Below are 15,736 nucleotides of genomic sequence, written 5' to 3'. Positions count from 1 at the left end.
GAGCTTTTGGTGCTTGCAGAGAAATTTTCAAGAACCTAAGCTAAAGATCAGGATGTCTTACAGAAGAGAGATTCCCAAGTTGAACATAGATAACTTCGAGGCATGGAAGGAACTTGTGAAGTTGCATTTGGCAACCATCAGTGATTTAGGTTTGAAATATTTGATCAACCCTTACAAAGCTCCTACGAGAACTATGACTGTGGAGGAGATTGTTGTAAAGAAGAATCATAACATTATGATGATTGGCATTGCATCTACTCTTAACTATGCTGAATTTGATGAAGTCAAAGGTTGTACCAATGCTCATGAGATGCAAACCAAACTAAAAGATATCTATGAAGGTGATGATAATGTGAGAAGAGCCAAGGCAGAAATCTTGAGAGGTCAATTTGATCAGACGAAGATGAGAGAAGATGAAAACATTGCAAAATATGTTGAAAGAATCAAAGCTAGTGTAAGTGCAATCAAAGCCTCTGGAGGGAAAATTGATGATGCAACAATTGTAAGCAAGGTAATCAGAACCCTTTTTCCTATACATGCAATTAGATTGTTAGCTATTCAAGAGATGAGATGTGATCCCAATAACAAGATAAATTTGGATGCTCTAGTGGGAAGGTTGACAGCATTTGAGCTAGATAACTATGATAATTGTATCCTAGTTCTGGCAATCTTGAGTCTTTATTTGAAGCTAAGTTGTCACTCAAGAAGAAAGTTGCAAAGTCTAAAGGCAAACAATCTGAAAGTGAAGAGGAAGATAGTTCTGACGGTGATCTTGAAGACATTGAAGCCCTACTTGCAAGAAGATATCCCAAAGGCAAAGAAAAGTACAAAGGTAAAATTCCTCTAATCTGTTTTTCTTGTGAAGAAGTTGGTCACATTGCAGAGGCTGTCCAAGGATAATCTGGTAATGGCATAGAATCAGCAAAAGACTTATACAGATAAACACAGGGTTGAGCGCAACTTTGAGATTGGTGATATTGTATATCTACGATTGTAGCCCTATAGACAGTCCTCTCTTAAAAAGAGTGGAGCAGAGAAACTAAGACCAAGGTTCTACGGTCCATACAGGGTTACCAGGAGGATTGGGAAGGTAGCATATGAGTTAGAGCTGCCTGCGAGCAGCAAGATTCATAATGTATTTCATGTTTCATGCCTGAAGAAGGCATTAGGTCAGCAGGTTATCTCTTCCACAGATCTTCCACCACTTGATGAGGAGGGATATTTGGTCTTGGTGCCTAAAGAGATCATTGATGTCAGAGAGAGGAAATTGCAGAACAGAGTGATTAAGGAGTACTTGGTGAGATGGAAGGATCTGCTTGCAGAGGATGCCACATGGGAGAATGAGCAGATTTTACAGCACCCGAGTTTGCAATTGCTTGAGGACAAGCAATTTCGAGAAGGGAGGACTGTAATGTCCCCTTTTTGACAGGCACCAGCTACTTATTTTATTTTAGCCTTTATTTTCCCCGGAGGCTAAAAAGGAAGAAATAAGGGGGAAAAGATATATTAAATTAATTACTTATAAGGTTACTAAACAATGAAATATTAAAAAGTAACTTTATATTTAATTGATTTAATATTAAAGTGACTGACATAATAAAATATCAAAAAGTCACTTGAAAGAATAAAGTGTTGGATTCCTCTAGAAGCTTCTTGGAGTTGCTTGTGAAATCTTTATAAGGAGCCTTTGGGGGGTCATTTTACACATCTTGAGTTGCATATTCATCTATTTTGCTAAGAGCCTTAGTGCTTGCATACTTGCCTGAGGGTTTGAAGACTCTAAGGTGCCAATTTCGGTTGTGAGATATCAACCCTAGTTGGGAGTGGAGGAATTGGTATTCGGCCAATTCATTTGTGATTAATTGGGAGATAATATTCAGTGACTTTTGTTCAGCCTGTGCATCTAATTTTTGACATCAGTTGGCAAGGAGAAAGGTTTTAGTTTTTGCAGCGGATCCGAAAAAGCAGTCTGAAAAAGCAGATCCGAAAAAGCAGTCCAAAAAAAAAATCCAAAAAAAGCAAAGCCAAAAAGCATGTCATCTCAGCTACTTATTCTAGGTTCTTTTGGTATTTACATTTGGCAATTGTAGATGGGTACATTGACAAGCAATATATGTCTTTTTGTTACCAAAGTATTCAATCATTGTAAACATTGAAGTATTGAAGGGAAATCAACTTAATTCAGCTGTTTAGTTTGTTTGCCAAATGTTTGTAAAAATGTCTCATTGCATAGTCATTCATAGAATGCATGCCAAGTGTTTGTGAAAATACCTCTTGGCTGTAGGTGTGCATTTTACATTAGAATTTCATGTACTTGCATTTGGAAAATAATAAAAAGAAGTTGCATATCACTTTGATTTCAAATTAGTTATTTTGCAATCATTTGTATTCATCAATATCATTGGCATTCAAAAATCATAGCAAAACAACAAATATCAACAAATTGAGGCTGCAAGGGAAGTGTTTGACAAAATTCCTAAGGCGGAAAAACAGGGATAAAACTTCAAAAATTGTCAAGGCACTTTACATTATTACACTTAATATATTAAGATCTGCATGTTCAGTATTTGCCAAGTAACAGTTGTTATTATAGTGATTGCCAAGTTACAACATATTGTTAGTGTTAACCGAGTGCCTGTGGGTTAACCAAGTAACAACAGTTTCAGCAGAGTTTAGATTTTGTTCTGACATCTAAGGGATCTGAGATTTATTTTTGTGGTAACTGATTCACCCCTCCTCTCTCAATTACTTCTCTTATATTTCTAACACATCTCAGATTGACGAGGATAAGATAGCAGCAAAAGTGGATGTAGGGCTAGTTGGTGCTCCTTTAGCGGAACTTAATCATGAGGAGTCTAGTAGTTCTAGTGATGATGAATTTGGCTTGGGAGATGATTTTGTATTCATTTTGATATCAATCATGATTCATTATTTCACATCATGCTACTTTGCCATTGTAATCATGATCATCTTTATGATATCTCACATTTCATATTTGAACAATGAATTTTGAATCTTTGATAGAACTAATATAATTTTATCATTATGTTACTATGTTGAACATTTTAATCGTTTTGGTTCGTGTTGCAATTTTCTATGTTCAAGTGTTTGGTATGTTATATTGAAAGTTGAAACATCATTTCATAATTAGCAGTTCAAGTTACACATGTGTAGTATGCAGCCCCTTTTGTATCCGTACCCCCACCACCGTCTCAAAATTGAGGCCCTTTTTTCCTCATACCCGAAACTCATCCCTGCAACCCATCAACTCAATGTACCATTGTACTAGTGTTACACTAATTGATATAGACTCCAAAGCACATAAATGAGTTCCATAAAACTTAAAAAAAGGAAAAAAAAAATCTAATGAATTAAAAGATGATAGAAAGCCTTGTAATTGAGTTGCACTTCAAATTTTGATAGAGGGGTCTTGCAACCTTTTCTATATGGCATAACATGTTATCAAAAATAATATCAATTGTTTAAGAAATTAGAACTTTTAATTAATCTCAAAGATAAAAGGACAAGTTGTTAACCATGTGTCAAGGAAATGCCTTTGCGAAATTTGATGGCATAAAATACCATGATTGTAGGATATGCACATCATGGTGCTCTTGATGAGGCTTTCATTTTTCGCATACAAATGCCTAAGAACAGTGTGCTCTTATGTACTACAATTATTGCAAGATGCACATGATGAGTTTGTTGGGCTTGCTAAAAAGGTTTTGGAGACTTTCAACCAACTGCAAGAGGCAGTTGTATAGCTTAATACCACAACATTGGTCAATGTCCTCCCAATGCCAAAATAGGAGCTTTGGAGCATGTTATGTTCTAAATAAGACTTCTTTGAGTTTTGTGTGACTTCCTTAATTTCAAATTTTGTATACAAGTATGATGTCCCCAATTTTAATGTAATAATTAATTAATTAATTGGTCCTAGGAATTAAATGAAATAATAAAGGAGATTTCATTAATTAATAAATATGGGGCCCAAGTTGATAAAATAATGAAATAATTAATATTTTTGGCCTATTCTAAAATGATAGATGGTTCTTGGAGGCCTTTATAAGGAGGTGGCTCAAAATAGTTATTCACCATGGATGAGATTTGACTTCTCTTTGTATTTCTGGAGGTTGAAAGCTAAGGGATCGTCGTGCGTAGTTTCTGAGGTGGAAGATCCTCTTTATTCTACTTGACACAGTTTTGGTGGTCCAATGCCACTCTATTCTATCATTGGAAATATCATAACGATATTTCACTTGTCTGCAAGATTTGTCATTTGTCGTCATTTGGGGACTATTTGTATCTGCTCGGATCTTGTCAGATCACATGTAATACGTAAGAAAATACTATCATTTGGAGGTTAATATATATATATGTTGTCACTAGTGTTTTGGCAACTATCTTGAGTTTGATTATGCATGTGCTATGACGAATATATATCATATAGATCTTTCCTTTTTTCTACATTTGGACATGATTAATTCGTTTACTCTATTGGTGTATCCTCTCTATATTGGTGACCTCCCTTGCAAAGCCATATTGCCTCATTGTAGGTCACTTCCCTCCCACTATACTCACCCTTCTTAAACCATACAACCCCCAACACCATTCCCCCCATCTCTAACTTACTCTCCCTCCACTCACTCACATTGTACTCTGATCCTCTTCTTGTACATTGAGCAATCCCACCACTACATTTCCCCCCTCTTCCCTGCATGCCATAATCACCTCCCTCCGTCTTTGCCCTTCATCACCATACCTATAGTCATACAGCTTACCTACCTCCTACTGTACACTGACTCACACCTCCCTTTGGAAGACTTCCTCTCCTCCACCATACATCTACCACCACCATACGGAAAGCTCTTTCATCCACTAGCATTGTACAACAATACAAGATTGAGTTGGGTGAGATTTGAACAGGTACATTACAACAAGTTATGATTTCAAATGTTTATTACTTACAAGTTTATTTCCTCTCGGGCGTCTACATATGTGTTCATCTTTGATTTCATGTTTTTAAATGGGCATTAGGGATTGAGTTTGAGCATATTCATTGAGTCTTCAATTGGGTTAATTGTACTTTATAGGCTATAAGTCTATAGAAGATGGTAGATAAGGTAAGTACATCTAGAGATGGAAGAGTTCATGGTTTGACTATTGTAAAGAATGTAACAATCAAAGATGGAACTCTCCCTAGTGCTAGATTCACTAAGTTATACAGAGATTCTTTGGGACTATCAGTTAAAAAATAAAGCAACTTCTCTTTGTGGAAAGTACAAACACAGTGTGGGTGCAAACGACTGCTAGTTCTGCTAACCAAGGAGACCTTAAAGACAAACCAAGTAATGAAGATGGGTTCCAATGGAAGAGTAAAATGAAAAGTCAAAAGTTGTCTCCTACATCCCCATAACCCATTGGAGATAACATCAAAATTGAAGATCTAGAGAAATTAAAAAGAAAAAGTAAGTACTTGGAGAAAATACAGCAAGTTCCTACAAAGGAAAGGGGTTGTGCCTAGAGAATTCAGATGATTGATAGGGCAGCTACAACAATTGCAACATCTAGAGCTCTAATAGAAGAAAACCCTCATCCAAGACCTTCCATCTGCAGAGATTTCTCCAAATTTTGGTGAAGGCTTTTTTTTGGAAAAGTAGATGGCATTGTAGGTCTAGGGAAGGTAATCACCATTCAACCCATAAAATGGAAGCTAATGGAGCTTTGGCCTATCTTTCTTTCTTTTGTCCAATTTATATTCTGAGGATATTTATACCAATTACAAAAATTATCTTAGGATGACATTACTAGCTAGGTATTAAGATTTGCACAAGTTTATTGGGACTATTACAAATGAAATCAAGTAGTCAAAGTTCAATGAATAATCAGTGTGTTGTCCTACATTTTGTCACCACAAAATGTAGGTAACAGTATGAAATTTTTTCAACTTATTTTCGCTTTTCTCGAGTTAGTTCATTATTTAATTGGACAACATTTCTCAACCAATCAACCCCAATTGATATAATCAATTCTTTTACTAAAGGCTTTCATCAAGTCTTTTTAATTTTTCTGTTTGTTGAGCCTATGCTTGATTTTTGAAGCCTTCAACATCCTTTTTCTCATTTTTGAGTGTGTTAGCTTTTGGTTTTACTCAAATCATGGCTTTCGGTTTTCTCGTTGATTCAATCTATCTTAGGGCTTAATCGCCTATGCTTGATTTTTGAAGCCTTCAACATCTTTTTTCTCGTTTTTGAGTGTGTGTTAGCTTTTGGTTTTACTCAAATCATGGCTTTCAGTTTTCCTGTTGATTCGGTCTATCTTAGGGCTTGGCAGTCAAAAGATATGACTATTTTAGTGCCCAAAAGGTGGACTCTCTAGATGCAATTGCATAATTTAAAATATCATGCTATATATTAATGTTGACATTCACTATTTGAAAAATATAACATAAACTCACTTTATGTTATGTTTTTAAGTTACATTACCACTTAAGTGACTATAGAGCACTTGATGTTATATTTTCATGTTGAGTTGTTTTTTAAATTTTTCCCTTAAGTGACTTTATAAACTATATAGTTTAAATTATTTTTGAGTTTCTTTATGTTTCAATTGTAACATTTAAGTCAAAGCTTTTTGAAATGATATTTGCACATGATATACTAAATGTATAGTGTAAATATTATTTGTGACACAAATAAGCAATATTTCCTCAAAAAACAATAAGACATGTGCTTAATTGATCACTTAAGTTGTGTATTTACATATCTTTCAACCCATTTACATGTAAATATGCAAATGCCTCTAGAGACCACGATTTTGCACTAAATGGCATTTTAAAAACACTTATACATGTAAATGCATGTAACTTACAAACATGCAATGGACAATCTAGAGTGAGACTTGCATATTTTGCATCTAGAGGACAAATGCATGCTTTTTTAAATATGTCATTGCACTCCTAGAGTGCATTTTGCAAAAAGAGCCCAATCTATCTCATTTAAAATATGCATTGTCCTTCCTAGAATGTGTTTTGCATTTCTCTGCATGCATTGGCAAAGATAGAACCTAAGTTTGAAGATTCGAGGGCAAAACACTTCATGTTTCCTCCTCCAAGAGCACGTTTTTCACCAAAAATGCCTAGATCTGCCCATGTTATGACTTGGAATCCCAAGATCAGGGTCGTTTTTGCATATTTTTGCATTCCCATGCCTTAGGCATTGATCCTCATGCAAAAAATGTTTTGCTTCATGCCCTTTAGAGATCGTGTTTTTGTGAAAATGTCTATTTATTGGGATTTTTGGAGCACATTTAGGCTCGAAGAAATATCTATACGATTGATGAACACGTTTTTGCATTCCAAGAGCAAAAACGCCTCATTACATAACATTCTAAGATCACATTTCTTGTAATAAATGTCCAAACATTAGATTTTTGGCAAAAGTGTCTAAGGTATTGAAGGAAAGAAAGCACGTTGTTGGCATTCTCATGCCACAATGGACCATTGAATGCTCATTTATCACCCATTACTCACAAGTGTGGAGGAAAACAATTACTTGTTTGTGAATCCGGATTTGGAGGAGAATTGGTCTTCAAGTCTATAAATCTTTCTATTTTGGCTCTTTGATCTCCAAGTAAGTGGACATTTTCAATCTTGCTCATTAATTCATGTTTATCTTGCTATTTTGTTGCATATTATGGCTTGTTATTGCACACTTGTTCAAAAACATGCCATGAAAAGTGTATTTTTCCTTTGAATAAGATGAAAACCTTCATTTTGACATGTTTGGAATTTTCCCAAAATCCAATTTCAAATTTGCATAAGAGAGCAACTTGCTTGTTGACATGTTTGAGTCTAAGATCAAAAGTATGTGTTTGTTTTGTGCTTGTCTTTGTTGGTTGTTTTCTTTCTTTTTCGTTTTTCTTCTTTTTTAAGAGGTTGCAAGTTCTTTCCCAAGAATGTGAGAGCATTTTCACTTCATTCCATTTTTCACCTTTTCATGCAAGTGCATCACACCATTTCACCAACACATGCCAAAGAAAATTTCATCCATTTACTTTATATGCAATTACATTCCAAGAGCAATTACATTTAATTTCACCCTCCATCTTCAATTACATGTAATCTCATTTTCTGTCCGCATTTACATGTGATCTCATTCTCCATGCACATTTACTTGTAATTACATCCAAAGAATCCAATTTTGGTAAAAGGTCACTCTTTAAACAACAAAGTGGCCATACCCACAAAAGTCCATCTTTGCCCACATGCAATCCACCCTTGAGATTCTGATTTTAGCCCTTTTCACCCAAATACATATGCTTTCCTGTTCATTTCCAGCCATCATATGTGTTTCATAAGTCTCTAATCCATACTTTGAACACTCATCCCTCATGGATTCGTCGTTGTAACTCAAATCCCAAAGTTTTCATGGATCCAATTTCATTGGAAGATGTTTTTATCTTCATGTTGCGGTGCACTCTTCAAGATATGTCAAAACATCTTCAATCTACAAAGGAGAATTCACAACAACTCAAATGAGAAAAACCTTGATCACATCAAGTTTTCAAATGACAACTAGAAACTCATCAAAGAGGATGTAGTGGTACAGAATACAAGAATCCCTGATCTTGCAGGCATCACCAAGTACAAGGCCCTTCAAAACAATCCCTGAGATTGTTTCAATTCTCTTCCATCTTTAGTTTTCCTAATTGCAAATTGGAGAGGTTGTATTGCATGAAATTGTGTAATCACATGCAATACGATTTGCATGTTCTTATGACATGTAATGTAATAATTTAATACGATTTGAATGTCTTTATGACATGTAATCCAATAATTTCTCTTGTTAGTTAGACTAGGTCAAAGTTGGTTGAGTTGCCCCACTTTTTCCTCCTTTTTCTCAGCTCCTTTGCCTATATAAAGGAGTGCTCCCTCATTGTAAAAGTCATTTTTTATTGTATGCAAGAGAGCTATGGAGATATTGTGCAAGCATCACTTTGATTGAGTACAATTGTGACTAGTGCAAGTTGGAGCTTTCAATGTGATTTGCATTTGTTATCTTTGATTCAAGTGTTTTTGCATTCTTGATAATTGAGTATAAAGAGTTAGGAAGCAATTGGAGCTAAAGCTTCGACAAGGAGTTGTTGTGGAAATAGATAGACTAGGAGCTTCAACTGTAGCTTGTATCTTTCTCTTAATTCACAAAAAATAGTTAGAAATCTTTTCTTTTGGAAGTCTTTGTGCCCGAATAGTAAATATTATTCTTATAGCATAGATTAAGACCGGATTTGGAGCCAAACTAGTACGCTTTCAGCTAGCCTTTGAGTTAGTGTTGGTTTATTGGTATCACTCTTTACAACTTTTGATAGAAGTGTAGTTTGAGGTTTCATCTTGCCCATTGATAGCCCCATGGGTAAGTGGATTTTTTTCTGAAAGTTAAGGGGAAAGAATATTCGTAATACCTTTTCAAATCCCTCAACTTCTTGCTTACCTTGAGTTGATCCAAAGAAAGGGGAGACTCTATCTCACACACTGTGGCTGGTCTACCTATTCTATGACTGAATTTTTCCCAAATTGCCAATTGCAAAATATCCACCCAACATAGTGAAACCTAGCAATGCACATCCGACCCAAACCTAAGGAGTACCTAGTGTGAGGATGTCCTCGAGATGGGTACTTAGAGTACCCAAGTACCCCTACCCTCACCCAAGTGTTGTTGCTCCCATCGCTGCTCTGCTTGGGTGCTTGAGGACATTAGGGGTGGGTGCTTCATCCACTCAGATAAGAGGAAAAGCACTTACCTCTAATTGGATGTTTGGGTGCTTGTGTGCTTAGGTGATTCATCCACTCTATTAAGAGGAACAAACTTACCTCTAAGAGAGTAGAGAAGCTAGTTATTGTACACAATGTCTTTCATATCATAGATCACAAGACACACATGTGCAAAGAGAGTCTAGCAGCACAATGGGCTATAGAGCCAAAGGGTCCATCTCTTATTGATGAGGATGAGATTGGAGTAGAAATAGATGTAAGGTTGGTTAGTGTTCCTTTAGTGGAACTTGAGGGTGAGGAGGCCAATAGTTTCAGTGATGGAGACTTTGGCTTGGGGGATGATTAGAGGCTTCTCATTACTACATTTTGTCATTTTGACATGAATTTGTACTAATTTTGATATTGATAATGAATCATATCATTCATGATGCTACTCATTGTAATCATCTTTATTATATAATTGATATCTGATAGAACTAATATAAATTCTATTTAATAATTATTTTGGATTTCTATTTGAATTTTGATTTATGAATGTTACTATTGAGTATGTACTATGTTCCTATGTTGAATGTTCAATGGTTCTAGTTCCTTTGGTATTTTTCTATGTACAAGTATCTTAATTTGGTATGTTCTACTGAAACATCATTTCTAAACTACCATTTCATGTTCTATATGTATAGTATGCGGCACCCCTCCCTCTCGGTTCCCCCACTACCATCCCCAAATTGAGACCCATTTTGTCCCTGTCTCAATGTTCCCCCATACCAATGTTGCATTGTGAATTATATATATAACTCCTTACATTAATTTAGGTTCAAGCACACATTTGGAAGTCCTCAAAAAGATGGAAATAAAGAACTGAAAAATCTTTTCTTAAACTATAGTTTATCTCTATAAATTTTTGTTTAATAAATATTTGGGTATCTTTCAAATTTGAGAAATTGGAAGAAAAGTCAAAAGGTGTATTAGAAGTTGGCAATTACCGTTCATATAATAGAATTTGTACATTATCAAAATCAATAACATTTGGGAACCTTTGAAATTTGAGAAATTGGAAGAAAAGAGAATTCAGAAGGTGTATTAGAAGTTAAGAATCATTGCAATTACCTTTCAATATAATAGAATTTGTGCATTATCAAAATCAATAAGGCAAAATTAACATTTGGGTCATTCCAAAAACAGATCCAGCTCCAACATAGCCCATTTACAGCTTTACAGATGAACGTTATTTCTGATAGGTAAACCGAAACCTTTACAAATAAACAAGAAAATGTGCACTAGGAGAACATGGGGCATTAGCCTTTTCCACATCCAATGGTCACCTTTTTCTATAGAGCTGAGCTGAGAAGTGAATTGAAGAACACACCACTTCAAATCTGGTGCAAATACTGATTATAAACTCAATAATTCTTGAAAGACATAAAATCCAAATTCTTGATCTGTTCTCATAAAACATGAATGAGAAACAAAGCAAAATTTACTTGGAAGAAAAACCCTAACGACTACTCACAAGAAGCTTCCAAAAGAAAAAATCTTGAAAAAATATTTTCTTGTACTACTTTTTTATTGATTAGACATTTTTTTTCTGAATTTTTGAAAAGAAAAATAATTAAACCCCCAGAAAAAATACATGCAGCCAATCGGAAAAATAAACATTTAAAAAAAATGGACTCTGAAACATTAAAAATAATTTTTTATTTTTGACAAGGCATCATCCGTTTGACAAACTAATTGCAAAATGATTCAACCAAAAACATTAGTCTCCACCTTAAATAGGCGGGAATAATAAATAAAGTGATAGTTATACTGTATACAAGCATGGATTTTACACATTACACATATAAACATGAAGAAATATAATGTCTCAAATTTGTGGCCAATTTATTTACCTATATTTTTTAATTAATTAACTTAAGGCCGACCTTAATAATACTTTAAATAGTTCTTTGTTTTGGGCTAGTTCAATTTTTAAAAAAAAAATTTTGCTTCTCCTTGTTGGGCGACATAAGAAGCATAGGTATATATACAACTCAGAGTTTCGAAGAAGTGAGGATATGATTTGAAACTTGGAAATTGCATATAAGCGAGTCCTCTAGCTTCTAGATCGAAAAGTCTAGGAAGACTACAACTACTACAATGACGTACTCCTTTGTTCTTATATTGCATATTCATTCCACAATATTATTCAATTTACAAGCAAGTTGGTGCAAGTGATGACAGGGAAGCCATGATCTTCCATCGACTCTGCTAACACAGTGCTAGCCACCTTTAGGTCATCCGACAAGTGCTCGAACACCATAGTATGCTCATATACCATCATATTTACCAAGTCTAACTCTAACTATATCACAATCATGTGACTCAGTATCCATATCATGTTTCCTAAGTTGTATACAGAGGAAAAAGATCATAGCAAACAAATAACAAGTGATCAGAAGACACTATTGAGAGATGCATCACCTCCAAGGCACTCTTTCCTAAATCGTTCCACCAACCTGAACTAATCTATCAATGTGGAAGGGGCAAGTGTGAACTACATCAGTCTAGAATAAATGAAAGCTTGTAAGGGCTTATGATTTGGTATCAAATTTAATGTGCATTTATGGAAGTTCGGATATGAATTGTACTTGTGAATCTGAAGATTGTATTGTTTTTGGATTTGATTGTGTGCAATATTTTCCCTCCTGCTCTTCTTGTCCTGATGATGGGTCATAGAAGGTGATTTGAAACATTAAAACAAAAAAAATGCACACAACCAAATCCAAAAACAATTGTATTGCTCTAAATGATGGAGTGTGGAACTCTCTTCACAATGTAGTGTTGTCGATAAATTATGTTATTGAAGACTGTGAGAACCAAGGTTTCTGTTGTGGCATAGGAAATACTATTGAAGGAAATGATATCTATTTATACATATTAATTGTACTAGTATATCACTGGGGAATTGCATAACTTGCAAGGAAAATTTGATATTCTTTTTAGTCTTTATGATATTAATATAAGCATATAAGTTTAACAATTTCAAGAAGGATATGTCCAAAAAACCTTCTTGGGTTTAAAAACCCCATAAAATATCATTTTATTAGAACACTTACAATAAATAGCCTATTAAAAGAATAATGAACTTGGGAATACTTTACTTACACAAGGCCAATAATGCCTTCTATATATAATGATTTAACTCATTATATAATTCCAAGTTCACACTCTCTCGAATGAGAGAGAACTTCCTTGAGTGTAGAAGGGTGACAAAATACCTTAATGGGTATTAGTCACACCTTTTGAATAACCCCCATTCATAAATATTTGATAATATAATAGGTATTGGATTATGATTATTTAAAATAAGATATGCTTATAAAGCATATTTTGTTGATGTGGTTTTTGTAACCATTTTAACATGTAGGATAGAATACTTAGTATCATAGAAGAGAACACTAAATATTGAATCCTTTCTTGAATAAGGAAGCTTAGATGCTAAACAATATATATGATTGTGTGATCAACTGAAACAACTTCAAGGTTCCTTCTTATTGTGGACTTAATGAAGTTTTGTGATGTGATATATTGGGTATCACTTGGGGATTTAAGCTATTCATTCAAAGGATATCAACTTTGAAAATGTGAATGATTTGGTAATGATGGTTCTTCAACTACTTCCAATGAAATAAACTACAAATAGATAAGGGTTTAGGAAGTCTAAACTAACTCTTAACAATGCCAGAGATCATTGATGATGAGGTGAAACTCTTAACAAGTCCTTGCTTTGCCAAATCAACTATGTAAATTAGGTTGGTTGCTTCTAAGGATGCGGGGATAATTTTCATATTGTAAACACTCATTCAAATACCAAATGATGGCACAATCCAAATGAATATTTCCAATTGAAGTTAGATGCTTGCAATCAGGTCAAAACTAGCCTTACACTAATACTTGCAATCAACAAGTACCAAATGGTAAGACCACTAGTTAAACCATGATTCACCAACAACAATATCTTTCATTCATCTACTTAACTACTATTCAATATTTATGAAAATCCTAATCTAAGAGATGAAATTAGAAACCATGCAATGCTCTAAAATTTTACAAAATTTATCATGATAACAACTATGAAGAAAGAATAATTTTCATAATATTATAGCAACAATCTCTGTGATTCTCCCACTTTTTGTAATAACCCTCAACAGGTGGTTAGCTTAATTTTTCTTCACAAGATTAATGGTTTGACATTTCGTCGAACAATTTGCATGAACATTGAAATCTCTATCTCGTTGTCTTTTATCTTCAGATTACTTTTGCTTGCTTGTAATGGTACAAATTTAGTTTAGACACATACAAATGGTTATTAGATGTCCAAACAAAGAAGCTAAAGTACAAATGCATTTTGTCTTTACCATTGAAATACATACATATGATTTCAACATGTGAAATGTGCATCTACAGCCAATAGACATTTCTACGAACACTTGGCATGCAATCTAATGACTGAAACACATTACTACAACTTGGCATTCTAACAAACAATGTGCAACCTTATGACTCTGTATTTCAATACCAAACTGTTTACAATGGACTATGAATAATAATGCCAATATGAAACTATTGATTTGCAATTATGAACTTGCAAGTTATTACTACAACTCTCATGAAATTTGTAATTAAATGAACCTGTAGGTGACTGCTGTAGATGTAAAATTCAGCAGATTTGTATGAGGAACCACATACAACAGTATGCTCCCTCCAGCTTAAGGCAGATCACAGTTGGCATGTAATAAACACTGTCCCAATAAAGAAAACATCAAACTCCTCTATGCTAGGCAGTATGGGCACTAGGTATGGATGCCCAGTTTGCTGATAAAATATCCTCCGTTTTACTTCATACTCACAACTGAACAGAAAATAGTGACAACACTCTAATCAAACATTCGCATCAAATCCTTGGCACTGAAAAACTCCCAAATACAGTAAGAACAGTAGGGAATTTGATACTCCAGACTTGCACACTTCTTCGCAAAAAAGATCTTCCAACCACAATAGCCATAGCTTCAGGAAGACAATATTATTTCTTAGAATTGAATCTACAATACTTTAGCTGTAGATCCCAAACCCTTATACTTCAGCAAGTGCATAGAAAATCAGAACTTCAGGAAAACATTGCAAAGACAACAAAGCAAAATAAGATTCAATTGGATGTCTTTCCCATCAAATGACCTCATATTTATAATCTTCAAATGGAACAAGTTTCCCAAATGAACTTTACTTAAGAAGCTTCCTCCTCACAACATTAAAATATAATAAAGTGTCATTATAATATAATTTATTAATTTCTTTTGGCTCCAAAAGTGACCTTTTCCATCGTAACATAATATTTTGACACACTAGGCCACTATTTCTTGTGCCCATTATTTAAAACTTTTCATCTTGGTTCCAACGAGCTATGATATTGAGATGACCAGCATACAACACCAACAAAAATAGCAACCTCAACATGTTTAGATGAATAATAATAATTCACCCGTCTTGTGAAAGCAATTGGAGAAGCATCAGAATCGAAATCTGACAACACCAGAGTGATCTTGATGAACAAAGATAATGAATGAACCTGACGAGGTGACTTACTATAAATGGACACTTTCTCTAAGATTCTTGGAGCCCAGACTAGAAGCCCGAAATAAAAACTGAGAGCACCAATCAGCTACTCTAACTCAACTGAGCTCATCAAAATCAACAGTTTGACTTACTATAAATAATAAGTCCTTCAATGGAGCCAAAACACACTATATGTTGTTGGAAAGCCTATAACCCCCACACTAAGACCCTCAAATCTCATTGTCAGCTCACAAGGGTCGCAATGGTGAATTGACCAAGCCAACTGTAGGAACCTGCTAAAAATGGGGGCATTACAGTCCTCCCTTCCTAAAATTGCTTGTCACCAAGCAATACTGGAGCAAAATGAAC

The 15,736-nt window shown here is 34.6% G+C and overlaps 1 protein-coding gene across 2 annotated transcripts in view; it reads right to left on the bottom strand.

The window, feature by feature from the left end:
- LOC149580169 (metal tolerance protein 5-like) overlaps positions 1-15,736 on the bottom strand; it is a 182,637-nt gene that overhangs the window by 34,130 nt on the left and 132,771 nt on the right. The window lies entirely within an intron of this gene.

The sequence above is a fragment of the Cupressus sempervirens genome, chromosome 1 (genome assembly GCF_028749045.1).
Source record: "Cupressus sempervirens isolate cs-2001-9-10 chromosome 1, ASM2874904v1, whole genome shotgun sequence".
Taxonomy (NCBI): Eukaryota; Viridiplantae; Streptophyta; class Pinopsida; order Cupressales; family Cupressaceae; genus Cupressus; species Cupressus sempervirens.
This window is presented reverse-complemented; position numbering and strand designations above follow the sequence as displayed.